The sequence below is a fragment of the Acinonyx jubatus genome, chromosome C1 (assembly GCF_027475565.1).
Source record: "Acinonyx jubatus isolate Ajub_Pintada_27869175 chromosome C1, VMU_Ajub_asm_v1.0, whole genome shotgun sequence".
Lineage (NCBI taxonomy): Eukaryota > Metazoa > Chordata > Mammalia > Carnivora > Felidae > Acinonyx > Acinonyx jubatus.
This window is the reverse complement of record NC_069381.1, coordinates 5,524,716-5,539,839: the sequence shown is the minus strand read 5'-3', so window position 1 is coordinate 5,539,839 and position 15,124 is coordinate 5,524,716. Positions and strand designations below refer to the sequence as shown.

The 15,124-nt window shown below is 42.2% G+C and overlaps 1 long non-coding RNA gene across 8 annotated transcripts in view; it reads right to left on the bottom strand.

Annotated features, from left to right (window-relative positions):
* The window catches only part of LOC106982192 (uncharacterized), a 38,216-nt gene that overhangs the window by 19,779 nt on the left and 3,313 nt on the right, over positions 1-15,124 (bottom strand). For 3 of the 8 annotated variants that reach the window (XR_008291872.1, XR_008291873.1, XR_008291874.1), the window contains exon 2: positions 11,744-11,795. This is a non-coding gene — a long non-coding RNA (uncharacterized LOC106982192). Of the gene's footprint in view, positions 1-411; positions 8,558-11,743; positions 11,796-15,124 lie in introns of those variants that run through there. The other 5 variants (XR_008291869.1, XR_008291866.1, XR_008291868.1 and 2 more) reach the window with 5 other exon arrangements.

Sequence of the window (15,124 nt, the reverse complement as noted above, 5' to 3'; positions counted from 1 at the left end):
TTTCCCTTTTCTGCACCAAGTGAGGCAAAGTTGACTCTTCTCCTGCCTGCCCAACTCCCCTCATCTCATGATTTGAATCACGGCAAAAACACAACAAGACCCTTGTTTTGTTTTTAAGAGAGAGAGAGGAGAGTGCCAGCAGGGGAGGGGCAGAGAGAGGGAGAGAGTTCTAAGCAGACTCGAACTGCCATCTCGATCCCACAACCCTGGGATCGTGACCTGATCTGAAATCAAGAGTCAGACACTCAACCGACTGAGCCACCCAGGCGCCCCAAAGCATTTGAGGTTTGTCTCCTGTATGTGGCCAGCACCTTGCTAAGTGCTACGGTAGATGTGAAGGACAGAAAGGACAGGCTGTGGCCATCACAGGCAAGGAGGCTCCACAGATGAAATGACTAGAATAAAGCTTACCAAAATAAGGTCGAGGGCCAGATTACATGACACACGCTGAATTGCCACCGCGAGTCACAGGTGGGATGCTCAAACTATGTGTCGTGAAGAAGCACTTTTGTTCTCGTTTCCAATCCATCGTGAACCAAGTGGTCCTGTTGCCCATGCCTGTAACACAGCTCCCGTGACAACCAGCTCATTGGGTGAGTGCGCCAGCACCCGGAGTGGCCCGTGCCCCATCAACAAGACTAGCTCAGGGACCACATCCTTGGACATTGTGGCCATGCCAAATTGCCCAAGCCTCTTCATTTCCCTACTCATCTTGTCGCAGACCAGTAACAGTTTTCGAACTGGTTTTGAACTAGTAATCCACGGACTGCTTTCTGAGTCGCACCCTGAGCTGGACCTAATGGGGGAAGCTTCCGTGTTTCCAGGGGCATCCCAGAAGTGGCAATAAAAGACAGACAAAGCAACGGTCCGGAAGCTAGGGAAAAAATAAAACAACCTGCGTGTGCTTGCGATAAATATTTTTATCGCAACTTGGAACAAATTGATAGACTTTGGGTCAGGGTCTAAAAAAAGACTATCAAGAACTTCTCTGTCTCATGACTTGAGGGAACAGTTGGTTCGGTAGGGTTCCCAGAAATAACAAAAAGGAGAGGACCGACATGAAGGTATTCCAAAACCATCGCCTAACTGGCTTATCAGCTAGCGGGGAACAGAATCCAGAAGTGCACTCCTTGGTAAGAACAGTCAACGTCTCCTGTTTGGGCACCACATCTCAGGAGGCCTCTTAGGCATCAAAGGGAAGGAGACAGGAATGAGTCCAAAGTTGGGGTCAAGCCCACTCGTCACGAGTTAATGAGCTCAGGCTCTCAAGCCACACTACGGGGCTTCAAATCCTGGCTCTTCCGTTTAGTAGCTATGCAATCTTGAGCCACTGGCTTGATCTGTCTTTGCTTTGGCTTCCTCAACTAAGAGGGGGCAACAATGGCACCTCTCTCAAAGGGTTGTCGTAAGAACTGAAAGAGGTCACGGGTGTAAACCCCTTAGAACAGTGCCTCGCACACGGCAAGGGCCAGCTGCTGCTTTTAGCCTTTTCTCCTCCAGCAGGTTCATCGTCAAGTCCGACTGTAGAGGGATTTAAGAAATTGTGCTCCGATACCCTTCAACTCAGATGATGAGACCCCGGCGTTCAAAAGCCCTAGGTCTGCGCAGAACACGTGGGGACTCAGTTAGTTGCTACTCACATCCTTCAAAGCCCAGTTCACATGCCATTTCCTCAAGTAAGCTTGTACTAACTAGGAACTGCACCCAACTGCGTGATATAGAAACCCCTCTTCTGTGGCTTCATCAAATAGGGGCTCATTGTTAGCACCTCATAAGAGGTTGGGGGATAGAAACCCAAGGGCAGGGGCACCAGGTCCCAGATATCGTCAATGCCTTTGTGACTTCGGTCTTTGTATCACTCCATGGACACCCCTATCAAGGAGGAAGTGGAAAGAAGACTGAGGACGAAGAGGCGGAATCTACTCCAGGAAAGCGAAACTCAGCCGGCACCATCCGGTCCACTTCCACCACGTGAGTAGTCAGTGCGATGTCCAGTGGCCATCCCTTGTTGCAAGGGAAGTACAAAAATGGATACTCTGCCCATTCAAGCGAAATCAGAGTTCTGTTCATAACAGAAAAGAGAAGAATGTTTAATGAAGAAGAAACTAGCAGAGAAGGTGTCCTTGACCCCTAAGACTAGCTCGGGTCCTACCGTAAGATGCTTTCATGGCATCACATGCTCCTTTTTTGTGTATCAATTACGTGCAGATTTAATTCAATAACTTCTCATGAAAATAATTTTTAGGGTCTGCCTCATACCAGAACAGAAGCTTTGGGAAGGCAAGAACCACATCTCGCCTGCCCAGCTTACTCCAGGACCCCCCAGAGCCTAGACCAGTGCCTCGTATCCAGTATGTACACAATAAATATATGGGGAATTGGTAAGCAGACCACTTAATAAAAGTTCATCGATGGACTTACTAACTGTAGACAATTAACTTCACTTTTTTCTTGTTTAAACTCAGATTAGAAATATTTATGTGCCTTATAAGGTTAACGTTATGAAGACTATGTGAAAAGCAATCAAAAAACACTGGGAAAATATGTTGGGTGAAAACTCGATACGTGTGGCAAGGGAGAAAACAGAGCCTTAGAATTCATAAGGGATATGCCTTAAGGTCATGGGAATAGAAAAATGTCACACAGGAGAATGCCAGAAATATAACTGTATTATTTGGTAATAAATATGGGAGATGGAAGCATATTTAGATATGGCTGTCCTTTCTCTCTCTTCTCCCCTTCCTTTCCTCCCCGGAAAAGAGAAACTTTTATAAACTGTGTTTTTATAAACGGAATTAAGCAACTCAGGGGAACTCGTTTACTGATAGAAGTTCGTCTCCATTCACTCACTCGACCAACAAACCAACACTTGCGGGAGTGTGCACCTTTTTGGATGCCAGGAACACAACAGTTATCAAACAAACGTGATCTTGACTCACACAGCACTTATGTGTCGGTTGGGGCAGTGGGAGGGCAAGACAATAAAGAAGTGAGTGGATTCACTGCTGGTGATAAATGCTATGGGATGCTGTGGCAGTGGAATATGAGAGGGAGGTGGTATTTAAGCCACCACCGAAGAATGGGAAGACAGCTATTAGAACAGCCGGGGAAAGAACGTCAGGTGGCCCAAAGATTGCGGGAAGGGGGAGAGGGGCTTGATATGGTCCCTTTCTCCAATCACATCTCCTACTGCTCACTTACACTCACTGGCCAACCCTGTTGTTACTTGGACATGCCAAGCACACTCTTGCCTCAGGCCCTTTGCACATACTGTTGTCCTATGCTCCACTGAAACATCCCCATATATCTCCTCCTTATTCACTCTGATTCAGAACTCTGCTCAATAAAGTGACAGGGCAATGGATGATGCTACGACTATATTCATTCTCACGTTAATTCAGCACGTGTTAACTGAACGCCTACTGTGTGCCAGGCACCGTTCTAGGCCCTGGGGACATCTGGTCAACGGCAAGGTGAATTTCTTGCTCTCCCAGGTCCTACAATGTACCTGGGGAAATGTGCAGTCATCAAACAAACAAAATGTCAGACAGTGATATGTGTAAGTGGATGAGAGTTTCTATTTTAAATAGAGTGGTCGGAAGAGGCCTCTCTGAAGAAGTTTCGAGCAGAGGGCTGAAGGATCTAAGGAGGCCATGAGAAGACTGGGGCAAAGACACTGCAAACGGAAAGGTCATAAGGCAGAAACTATCTCAAAAAAAAAAACACAGGAAGGTATCTCAACAAAGCTGTTAAAAAATGACATGGAAACTATATTAAAATTTTGTGTCCCCCTTCCCCAAAAGATATGTTAAAGTCCCGGCCCCCAGTACTTTACAATGTGATCTTATTCGGGGAAAGGGTCTCACAGGTGTAATTCCTTACGACGAGATCATACTGCAGCAAGGTGGGCCCAGAGTCCAATATGACTAACGTCTCTGCCAGGAGGTCATTTGAAGATGAAGCAGAGATTGCAGAGATGCGGCTCCACATCAAGGAGCACTGAGGATGTCAAGGAATGCCACCATCGGGGGCTTCAGGAAGGATTCTTCCTAGGATCTCGGAAGGAGCGTGGCCCTGCTGACCCTCGATTCTGGACTTGAGGCCTCCAAAGCTGTGTGACAACAGATTTCTCTCGTGATAAGCCTTCTGGCTTACGGTACATTTGATGGCAGCCTTGGGAAATGAATACAGATGCCTTCTAGACGTCCAACTTCTGGAGTTAGAGCTACAGATGTAAATGAGGAGATATCATTGCAACACAATGAGCAAAGAGACTAGACTTCACCCTTCAGCAAAGCCCAACAGTCTCCTGTCCACAGGAATCACGTGAACAGGAGCCGATGACAACCTTTGAAGGAACGAGATGGCTTACACTCTAAGATACCTGCACAAATTTCAGAAGAGCTGAGCGGACCGCCACAGTGTCAGATTAAGTCAAGGCCACAGCAAGAACCATGGGCAGATGAAATCACCATGTAATAGTAGACCATGAAATGGTAAAAACACAACATACTATTCGTGATCCAGTAAATATAATAAAAATGTCTTACATGGCGAAATGCAGCCAGTAGTATATATAATGGTAACTGGTGACCTCAACATTTATCAAAGTGACAGAATTAAATATGAGAGAACTAGACAGAGCAGTAGCCCGGATGACTCAGTAACTACAACAGAATTAGCAGGTATAAATGGAGAACAGTAAGGAGGGGGATAATGAACTTCCTTTGCGAGTATACAAGTCTCCCCAATAAAAAGTCATCAAATTCTAGGGGCGCCTGGGTGGCTCAGTCGCTTAAGCGTCCGAATCTTGATTTTGGCTCAGGTCATGATCTCATGGTTCGTGGGTTCGAGCCCCACTTCGGGCTCTGTGCTGACAGTGTGGATCCTGCTTGGGATTCCCTCTCTCTCCCTTTCTCTCTGCCCCTCTTCTGCTCTCTCTCTCTCAAAATAAATAAATAAACTTTTAAAAAAAGCCATGAAATTCTAGAGCACACGGTCATATTCTTACGTCCAAACCACAATAATGACAAAAAATGAACAAAGAGAAAAGGTACCTTGAAGTAATCAAAACTTATAAAGCATCAAACAACATGGAGGGTGGAATTGAATTCAAGACGTGTCAGACCATTTTCGCAGTGATAAGGGTAAATATAATACCTCAATTTGTAAAAGGCTGTCTTAAATTAAAAATCGCGTCCATTAGCCTCCAGGGTGTGAGAAAAGTCTGCCTGGGAACAGCATCACCCATCTGATTGCTGGGGTTGGCTTGGTGGTTAGGTCAGGCCCAGCCTGTCCCTCCGCAGAGCTCAGACTCCATCCGGAGGGAGTGGGGTGGGCTCTTCACGGAGAAGCTGTTGCCCACTCTTACAGAAAACGTACTACATTTTCTTTTGTCTTTCTAAAAAGTCCCCTAACCCTTCGAGGTGCCCATTTCTAAAGAAATCTCGTTGCATTTAAACTCCAGGGCCAAATTTTTATTCCAGCAGCCCGGGAATCAGATGAAAAACTATGTCCAATCCATTTATAACAAACGATGATCCTCAGACTCAGATGAGTGTCGGTGGGTGTCTGGCGGTGGTAGGGATTTCTTGCCTCTTCTGGGAGATGAAATCTCTCGTTATGGCATTGTTATGTCACCAAAACACAGAGCCTGCCAAACCCCAGCTTAGACATTTATGTGGGTTTTCCCGAATTCCCTTCAGCAATTTAAATCCTAGATGTTATTGCCAGCTACCAGGGAATTAAATAGGGAATATTCAGGAAATATAAAGTGACTAACAGTTAGCGTTGCACAACCCTTTCTCATGGGCATTTTCCAGGGCTGGGAAACAGACTCGAGGGTACAGTGGAACATAATAAAACGTTCACAGACATCCTGAGGTTCAGACTCTACAGACAGATGGAGAAATTACTGGTCCTGTTCCTGGAAGGACTGAATGTTTTCACAGTAAACCTCTTTGCCTGGGGCTTTGTTCGCTCGTATCTTAGAAGTCGTGATTCAGTACAGTTGGAATTGTGCATGAGCAAAAGTCAAGATTTCAGTTTTATGGATACACAGTCACCTCTTTCTCCGAAAAATAATGAACTGCTAATCACCTGAAATTAAGAACTGGCATCAGAAACACACTGAGACCTTCCCATTCAAACCCGACATCCCACAACCATTTGAGATTGTTATGACTACACTTGAGTGAAAGACAGAAAATCAAAACAATACGTGCGAATTTGGTGCCTAAAGAAAGGACGGGGACAACATTAAGAGACAAGCAAGCGTGGACCTTACTCCACAGTGTGACAAAGCTGTAGAGCTGACAGGACCCAGGAAGGGAGTGTAATTCTTAGAGGAAGAAGGGACATGGACAGCATCAGCTAAGATCGTACTCCCATGTGTAAAAATGGAACAGCAAAGGCCAGAAAACAGAGAATGTGCCTCCTTGAAACGGACTAAAAAGATACATTGCAAAAAATAGAAAGTAGAGGTTTTTGGCCAGGATCCCTTACATCTGGAATCTCCTGTTTTTTTCAGCATAACAGGAATCAAACCCTGCAGTGAAAACTTCACTTTTAAAACAGGCATGTTTTATCTTAGACTTCTCAGTATTAGCGTGTGCATACTCCCAACGTACGGAAGTTGTGAGGGATGAGTATGTTTATTCTCTCTCTCTCTCTCTCTCTCTCTCTCTCTCTCTCTCTCTCCTTTTCCTCCTCCTCCTCCTGCCTCTACATATATGGAACAATAAAACTTTAAAAGCATACTTGTAATTTTTGCTAAACACATTTATCTCAAGTTTTGTGACCAATAATTCTACAGCAAGAAAGCACCTATCTGTGAGATATCATTGAATCTGTAAATGTCTCGTTTCTTCAGGAAAGAAGACCTCTATCTGCAGTCTATATTTGCGATGTTCTTTCTTATTTTAAGCTGTTGATAATAAGGTGTTTAACCACAAAATAAGTATCACGTGCTTTCTCTGTCCCCATGCATCCCGTAGCTAACAAAAACAGAGGGGGGGACTCAGAATCTATAAAATCCTGCTTCGGTGAAATGTCCTCTGTACCTATGACCCCATCTCACAAACTAATAAGCTGTATAACTACATGCTAGTCTGTCCTCCAGAATACACATCAGAGCCAGATGGAAATTCCACTGACCAAATTAAAACACACTAATTGGGCATCAAATTTCTCCCGAAAATGTTCCTTCCCAGCATCAGAGATGAGGTATCGTGTGGGTGTCGGATGTACAGCTAAGAGGAAATTCATTCTTTCTGTACAAATAAATCATTCAAATTCACTTCACTGAACTCTCTTATTGGCTCCTAGAAATGATCAAATGTAGGATGTGGGAAATGTAACTGCTCACACATCCAAAAGGTTTATTCAGTGAATGGAAACAAGAATAGTGGAAACAAGACAGCTAAATCATTTTTTAGATAAGATGTGTTCCTTTGCAAAACAATTCTAGAAAATCAAAAGCTACATCTGGGGTATACATGGATACAGATGCTCTTAGCTTCAAATGGATGTATGCAAAAATCTCTGTTCAAATACGCTAAATGTTTTAAACAATTGATCTTAAGGGGCGCCTGGGTGGCTCAGTCAGTTGAGTGTCCAGCTTTGGCTCAGGTCATGATCTCGCGGTCTGTGGGTTTGAGCCCTACATCGGGCTCTGTGCTGACAGCTAGGAGCCTGGAGCCTGCTTCAGATTCTGTGTCTCCCTCTCTCTCTCTCTCTGTCCCTCCCCCACTCATGCTCTGTCTCTCTCCCTCTCTCAAAAAAAACATTAAAAAAAAAAAGAATCGATGTTAAGACATTCCATTCTAACATTAATTCCTAGTTCATAGCATCACCAAAAACACACTGTATAAAATTAATCCTATAGTATAGGGGCACCTGGGTGGCTCAGTCAGTTAAGTATCTGACTCTTTGTTTTGGTTCAGGTCACGATCTCATGGTTTGTAGGATCAAGCCCCGCATGGGGCTCTGCGCCCACAACACAGAACCTGCTTGAGATTCTCTCTCTCTCTCTCTCTCTCTCTCTCTCTCTCTGTCTCTCTCTGCCCTTCCCCCATGCTCTCTCTCTCTTAAAAGAAATAAACATTTTTAAAAATATATTTTAAGAAAATTAACGTTACAGTTAGGAATTCCCACCAACATAGGCAGCTCCATGAATTGCAATGAATTTTCCGGCTATTGTACAATTCTCATGATGATTCAAAAATAATTGAACTTCCAAATTTTTTTCAGAATAGTTGACCTGACCTGAAAGCCACTGATAATGTTTACAGAAGCCTTAAATAGCTCAGTATTCCTCAGGTCAACATCAACATCAACAGTGACAAATCATGTTAATAGCACGTACCCTTGATATGATGTGATAAAAAAGGCACTTTACTTCTATGATCTTCCTCTTTTAAACCAAAAGCATTACGAGAAAAACATTACATAAATTCCAATAGAGGGACATGTGACAAAATACCTGACTAGTCCTCCTCAGAACTGTCAAGATGATCAAAAACAAGGAAAGTATGAAATTGTCGCAGCCAAGAGGAGCCTAAAAGAGACATAACAACTAAATGTTATATGGTGCTGTGGATGGGCTCCTGGAAAAGAAAAGAAGGCATCATGTAAAAACTAAAGAAATCCAAATGAACAATGGAGTTCAGCTGATTATAATGTGTCACTATGGGGGGCGCCTGGGTGGCTCAGTTGGTTAAGCTCAGCTCAGGTCATGATCTCACAGTCCGTGAGTTCAAGTCCCGCATCGGGCTCTGTGCTGACAGCTTGGAGCCTGGAGCCTGCTTCGGATTCTGGGTCTCCCTCTCTCTGACCCTCCCCCATTCATGCTCTGTTTTTCTCTGACTCAAAAATAAATTTTAAAAATTTTTAAAAATATTTATAATGTGTCACTATGGGTTCATTAATTGTAAGTAATGTTAACCAGGGGAGAAACTGGGTGCTGAGTATATGGGAACTCTGGACTGCCTTCTCAATTTTCCTGTAAATCTAAAACTGCCCTAAAAAAATAAAGTCTATTTTAAAAATATTGATGGCTTTTGTTTAAAATGTCATAGCTTTGGAGCACCTGGGTGGCTCAGTCAGTTAAGTATCCAACTTTGGCTCAGGTCATGATCTCAAGGTTCGTGGGATCGAGCCCCACGTCAGGCTCAGTGCTAATAGATCAGAGCCTGGAGCCTGCTTTGGATTCTATGTCTCCCTCTGTCTCTGCCCCTTCCCCACTCACACTCTGTCTCTCTTTCTCTCAAAAATAAATAAACGTGAAAAAAAAAAATTAATGCCATAGCCTCATGTCTGCCACTTATCTGTAAGTGGTTCAAATAAAAATGTAAATAATGTAAGAGAGTAAAACAAATGTAATAATTTGTAATAATCTGTAACTACTAATAGCCTGCTGTTGACTGGAAGCCTTACCCACAATGGAAATAGTCGATTAACAAATGTCTTGTAGGTTATAGGCATTATATGCTGTATTCTTTCTTTTAATGTTTATTTATTTATTTTGAGCAAGGGAGCACAAGTGGGGGAGGGGCAGAAGGAGAGGGAGAGAGAGAGAACCCCAAGCACTGACAGTGCAGAGCTTGATGCGGGGTTCCGTCTCACAACCATGAGATCATGACCCGAGCCAAAGTCAAGAGTCAGATGCTTAACTGACTGAGCTGCCCAGGCACCACTATATTCTTACAATAAAGAAAGCTACAGAAAAGAAAATGCTATTAAGAAAATCATAAGGAAGAGAAAATACATTTATAGTACTGTACTGTATTCATCCAAAAAAATCCATGAACCTGCATGCTTATATTTTCAAAACTGTGTTTTTCAAGGGTCAACTATATTGACTATATAAATAATAGTAATAATAATAACAACTTCCAATTAGTGGTGCTAAAGAAAGAGAGATTAGAATTCCAAATAAGAAAATAAAAATTGGACGGCAGTGATGTGAGTTAACATGTTTTTAATCATTCCTTGTATTTTTCAGAAAGGTAAAGATATTAGCTTTAGACTTTACTATGTTAAGTATGCATTTTGCAATTTCTAGATAGCCATTTAAAAAGAGAACTAGAGAGTATAATTTTTGAATTGAGGGATGGGATGAAAAAAAAATGTAATGACTACCCAAAAAGCAAGAAAGAAGAAAAAAGAAACTTCTTACAGCGAGACAAATAGAAGGTACAAACTTACATGATAAAAATAAGTTATAATTGTCAGTAAGTATATCAGTAATCACAATAGATCCAAGTGAAATAACTCTCTACTTAGAAGACAAATTAAAAAAAAAAAAAAAAACCTCTGTGCTTTTTATAAGACACAGCTAACACTTAAGGAAACTCAAAGATTAAAAAGAACATTTTGGAAAAAGATTCACCAAAATACAAACTAATCCAGTGTGACTATAGCAATACCAAACAAAACAAACTTTAAAGCAAAAGTTATTACTAGTAGAAGCTCATTATACATTAACAGAATGTTCAATTTACCAGACAGGTTTAACAATTCTAAACTTGTATGCACCTAATAACATAGCCTCAAAATATCTAAGTAAAAATGTCAACAATATTACCAGAATAGAGCGAGGGAGAGTAGACCAACAGCCAGGGAGAATAAATAAAATAAATGGAAGCTACGATGATGAGCTACCCAGATCCCCCTGGAGGGCTGAAGTCTTACTTCTGGGATTAGACCCCATACTTCTATGATTGCTGCCAGAAAATAGTCCTTACCTGTCAACCCTCTTTAAAGAGTGTCTCAGCTAAATAAAATGGCTTTGCCCAATATTGTTCTTCCTCCCAAGGGCAACCCACATCCAATGACTGGCCAGTGGCGGTGGAAGGAATAAAGATCCAGCTCCCTTGCCTAAGTTGGGACAACTCTAGAGGGCCAATCCAGCTCCAAATCTTTCCATAGGATCAGCTAAGGCCTATCTTGGATCTGTACCACAGCTCAGCTTCTCTTTCTGCCCAAATCTGCTCCTTCCTCTTCCCTTCAATAGATTCCAAGAGTATACTCTAATAAATTATCCTTCATCCCAAAGCCTGTTGCCCAAGGAAGCCAATCTGCAACAAATATCCAAAGGGGGTGGGGGAGTACTAGTAAGAAACTGAAAGCATGGAATAAAAGTCAGGAAAGAAGATATGGCTATAATTAGATGTGGGCACAATTCATATAGAGGTGATAATAAAAGTTTAGGAATTGAATGTGATGGCTTAGAAACAGATAAAAATAGCTCCAGAGGATGCCTACAGCTAAGCATCCTAGAAAAAGAAGACTAGAAGACTAAGGAGGACTCAGAAGAGACACCAAAAAGGTATGATAGTGTAGTGTCATCAAGGCCAAAGAACAGAAAGCTTCAAGGTGTAAGTTACGGGGTCAAATGCTTATCCTATAGGTGAATATCCTATAGATGAAATTGTTGTGGATACTTGATGTATACCAAAAACATCCATTTCCCTTTTCTCCTAGTCCATTGTCCAATTTGACTGTAGGAGATCACCACCCCTTCTCTGCATTTAGTTGATGTGCTTCAGGTGGAGCTAATTCTACCCATGGTTCCAAGGGTGGCCTTGCACCCAGGCTTGGCCAATCAGAGCATTCGTTCCCTGTCCCTCCATTTGAACTAGTGAGAAGCAGGCCCAGGTTTTGGTTTTTGTTCAAACCATTAAATAAGCTTTTTTTTTTTTTTTTAATTAAATGGCCCAGGGTTTGCTGGCAGCCATCTTACCTCAGAGCTGCGGGCAGCCATCATGCCACCGAAGAACCTCAAGATGAAGTCACTACAAAACAGGACAAAACCAAAAGTTAGGGAAAGCCCAGACGTGGGTGACGTTATTTGAGCACCTAAATAAAGCAGTGCATGCAGCCACTAAGACTTGTCCAGAACTGAAGCAGTGAATTCCTTTTTATTTTAATGAACTTGAGTTGGATTTTTCTTTCTTTCTTTTTTCAATGTTTCTTTTTGAGAGAGAGAGAGAGAGAGAGAGACTGAGAGAGCAGGGGAGGGGCAGAGAGAGAGGGAAACAGAATCTGAAGCAGGCTCCAGGCTCTGAGCTGTCAGCACACAGCCCAATGTGGGGCTTGAACTCACAAATCGTGAGATCATGACCTGTGCCGAAGTCTAACGTTTAACCGACTGAGCCACCCAGGAGCCCGAGTTGGATTTTTTTCTGTCTCGCACAGTAAAAAGGTGCTGATAACATGAGGATAGATATTCTACATATTCAATTTCGCATTCTACTTTTTACACCAAGCATTATATTGGAAGAATTTGCAGTGGTTGAAAGCAACTGCCTCAGTTTAAACCCACAGTTACCAGCTTTGTAACCTTGGGCGTATTACTTCACCTTGTTCATAAACCAGGCATAGTAACAACATGGACTTCACAGGATTGTGTGAACGTTTAATTAACTCTTACAGGTAAAGCCCTAGAATGGAGCCCAGTTCCTAGCAAATGCTATAAAAGTGTTAGCTATTATTAGTTATTATTCCTAATTACAAAATCTTCATAAGGATCATTTTAATAGCTGAATAGATATTCGATATTTTACATGCCAACAGTCCTACTAACAGGCCAGGTTTTCACTATTATGAACAACACTGCATTGAGCAACTTTGAGCAGAAAGCTTTCTCTATGATTATTTCCTCAATGTATCACTAGTGAAAATACTGGCTCAGGGGCGCCTGCGTGCCTCAGTTGGTTAAGTGCCTCCAACTTCAGCTCAGGTTATGGTCTCATGGTTCCTGAGTTTGAGCCCCACATTGGGCTCTCTGCGGTCAGCACAGTGCTCACTTCAGATTTCTGCCTCCCTCTCTCTCTGCTCCTCCCCCCTCGTTTTCTCTCTCTCTCTCAAAATAAATAAACTTTAAAAAAAATACTGGTTCAAAGAGTCTTTGATTCTCAAAGATTTAAGGAGACAGAATCTAGTCTTGTTATGAAGACTTTTTTGCACTTCATATAAATTAAGTTTCCCATATGCTTGTCTATAATCCTACCGCTGAACGTTCTCTGAATGTTTCTCTTGCTCACTACCCCGAACCTGGTATGGACTGGCACATAGTAGGAGTTCAATAGATATTTACTGATGAATGAATACATGTATGAATGAATAAAGGTGGAGCCCCAAGAAGTGTTGGGATTCATTGACTTCTTACAATGCTACTGTATCTAGTCACTGGGTAATATCTCCTTGCCCTTGCCTTGCAGAGAAAATGGTAATGTTGCCTGTATTTAAAAGTTCTGCAGGTACTTTATGTACAAACTAAACCTATTTCTTAAAAGGACAAATTCTTGTGGGTGTTTATGAATATGAGTTTACAGGAAGGTGCTCATAGATTTGTGGCCACTTGTTATCTTCCCTTCAGAGATGCTGAGAGTCTCCCATCCGTCGGGTATCTCCCCAAGGATTGCTGGTGCTTGATATTTCCCTATGGCAGACCCTCGTCTTTGGCTTAAGGCTTTATAGCCTCTTAAGTGGAAATACTACAGGAAAAGTGAGACAGTTTATCTTAGCAATCGTTTATGCTCCTGAAATTTAACAAATGAAAGCACCTCCCAGACAAATTAAATCATGTATGCTAATAAGCAATAGAGAATTTGGGAATCTTGCAAAGAAAGGTGTCAGAAAATCCCTCAACGAATTTACAGCAATAACAGTGAGAATAGCAATGATTTAAGAAAAAAAAAAAAAAAAAAGGACAGTTACTGTTACTGAACCCCGACTGGGGCCAGACCACGTTCCTAAGCACTTCCCAAGTACGATCTCATTTATCTGGCCAGGAACCCTGCAGAGTAGGAACCACTATTATCATCATCTTACAAAAGGCCAAGTAAGTACTTGAGTCACTGGTGAGACAGTCAGGATGTAAACCCCAGGGTCTGCGTTCTTCACCACTGCACCAGATTTTTTTATTCTCATTTTACACAGAATAAAAGAAACTATCTGTGACCAAGGGATCCATTTGGTAAAATTATAGCAAGTTGTTTCAGAACTAACTCCTAAGGGGTCCACCTCTCCAAAGTTTCTTTTTTCAATGCGATAGTTTTGCTCCCCACAGGTACTGTGTTTGCTGAACGATTCACTGTGTCTGTGGGCAGAATACTTCATCTCTGTGGGTGGCAACGAAAGAGTGAGGTATATTTCTGTAATCTCTTGGTGAAGAGGTGACATTCATATTTTTAATTAATTTCTTTTTAATCAATTTATTTATTAATTTATTTATTTATCTGGCAAGGGACTAGAGCACACCCTACTGGCCAGCTGATGGGAAATACAGCATTTGCTTGGGGGAAAACGAAATGTTAAAATTTGAAGATAAAGTCAGATTCATGTTCAAAAGAAACCCGAAAAGCATCGTCTTGCAAACACCCACATATTCAATTAACGTACGTACGGGACACTGAAAAGTTTCTGATAGTCATAAGTTCCAGAAATGGACTAGAACAAGAAATACAATGATCACCAATCACATCAAATGTTTGTTAAGGGAGAATTAGGTAAATGAAAAGTGGTTCAATTTAAATATAAACAACTATACGTGCTATGAAGGCAGTTAAGCCATGGCCCTGACACTGAAACAAGAAAATGATCAGTTAAAACCAGTCTGTTCATGGGGCACTTGGGTGGCTCCGTCAGATAAGCATCCGACTCCTGATTTCGGCACAGGTCATGATCTCACAGTTCTTGAGTTCGAGCCCCACATGGGGTTCTGCGCTGACATGCAGAGCTTACTTGAGACTCCCTCCCTCTCTCTCTCTCTCTGCCCCACCACCCCAAAAATAAACATTAAAAAAAAAAAGCCTGCTCATTCTTCATGGTCTGCATATCTGCAGTATATACCACATATACTTTTCTTTTCTTTTTTTTTCTTTTAGGGTAAAATCTAAGAAGGGGGAGGAGTATCCCTAACTAGAGAAGGGAAAAAATGGACGTTGTAAAGAAATCTTTTCCCGTGCAATTTTCCAAATGGCTGCTACAGTTGAAAGCTCAGAGGAGACGTCCACTGTGCTGTGGGACTCTTCGTGAATGAATCTCGGCTCTTATCAGCATGGATGTTTTATAGTAACCCACAAAGTTTATTGGATATATATCTGTGCCCAGATGTCTC